General features: G+C 43.4%; 2 protein-coding genes across 14 annotated transcripts in view; one reads left to right on the top strand and one right to left on the bottom strand.

Moving 5' to 3' along the window:
- The window catches only part of gw (trinucleotide repeat containing adaptor protein gawky), a 30278-nt gene that overhangs the window by 5882 nt on the left and 23275 nt on the right, over positions 1–1121 (top strand). For 5 of the 13 annotated variants that reach the window (XM_018037715.2, XM_018037711.2, XM_026810848.1 and 2 more), the window contains exon 1: positions 21–738. The exons of 4 other annotated variants lie outside the window; for them this stretch is intronic. The gene's annotated coding sequence lies outside the window, so the exon portion shown is untranslated. Of the gene's footprint in view, positions 1–19; positions 739–1121 lie in introns of those variants that run through there. 4 more of the 13 variants (XM_026810850.1, XM_026810851.1, XM_026810849.1 and 1 more) reach the window with 1 other exon arrangement.
- Positions 1–1121, bottom strand: part of LOC113463866 (uncharacterized) — a 7279-nt gene that overhangs the window by 4293 nt on the left and 1865 nt on the right. The gene's annotated exons all lie outside the window — the stretch shown is intronic.

Genomic DNA, 1121 nt, shown 5'->3' with positions numbered 1-1121 from the left:
TTTATAATAGTATCAATAAAGATTTATATAGATTGTAACGATAAATACATGAAATTGTACACATTACGTCTTTGGAAGTATGCCGCATTTAATTTAGAATACACGTGTTTTTGATCTGTTTGAAACTCGACAATTTTCGAATGAAGATTTCGGTATTTGCAAAATTTTATTGCTCTTGATTTGTTCTGTATTTTTGTACAATACATGTGATGTCTATTTTCAGCTTTCTTATAAATACATAAATATCTAGCATATCCAGCATATCTATAAGATTCTGCAGCGACATTAGAGACATAATTTAAGTACCAGATACCATTTAAGACCTCAGATTTTAAAGCTAATTTGCCTGGTCTATGTCGACTGTGGAACCTAATTCAGGTCCATGAACGTAATCCGTTTACCGTTGCGTTCGTTGTGAAACGCAAAGTGCGAAATGTGTAAGGGTCTCGTTGGTCGTACACGGGTATGAATGGGTCCTCGGGGTCTCGGTTCGCGAATCGGAGCGGGCAGGGGGGTAGCCAGCAGCGGCTCCCAACAACTAACAGCCATGACGGCACGGTGGCAGCAGCACTGAGCAGCACCGAGGCTGAGGCTCGGCTCTTAGCTCTCGAAATCTGGGGGAGTAGCGCCGCTCGCGGGAATAGCCCACCAGCGGAGCGGTACTCGCTCTGCCCGTTTCGTGCGCCAACGAAATATCTTCGACTAGACTGAAACTTCTTCGGGCACCGAATCTAAAAAGTAAGTCGCATCATTCCTTACGAGCGTCCGCGAAATTTCCCGTTGCGTTCCAACGATCGATCGCTCTTCGTACGCGGATAAATCGTGAGTTCGTTCTCGTTCACCTTCTCGTCCTCTCGAGATCCTCCACATTTTGCATTTTACGTTCTTTCGCGTACACGTATACCTAATGCGTCCATCTACCAATCTGACGCGTATATTTACGGTACGCATACTGCCGTAGAAAAGCAGATATACGTGCTGAGTGAAGTGTACAGTGAACAGAAATATTTGGTTATATACGTCCATATGTATGTACGTACGTATGTAGTTTGCGTGCGCTGTGTGCGTCTATGTACGACGCGTATATACTAGTACCGCATATATGTATATATATATATATA

Source organism: Ceratina calcarata, unplaced genomic scaffold, assembly GCF_001652005.2.
Source record: "Ceratina calcarata isolate Rehan_Ccalc_2016 unplaced genomic scaffold, ASM165200v1 scaffold178.2, whole genome shotgun sequence".
Lineage (NCBI taxonomy): Eukaryota > Metazoa > Arthropoda > Insecta > Hymenoptera > Apidae > Ceratina > Ceratina calcarata.
The sequence above is the reverse complement of the archived record's forward strand: the minus strand, read 5'-3'. Positions and strand labels throughout refer to the sequence as shown.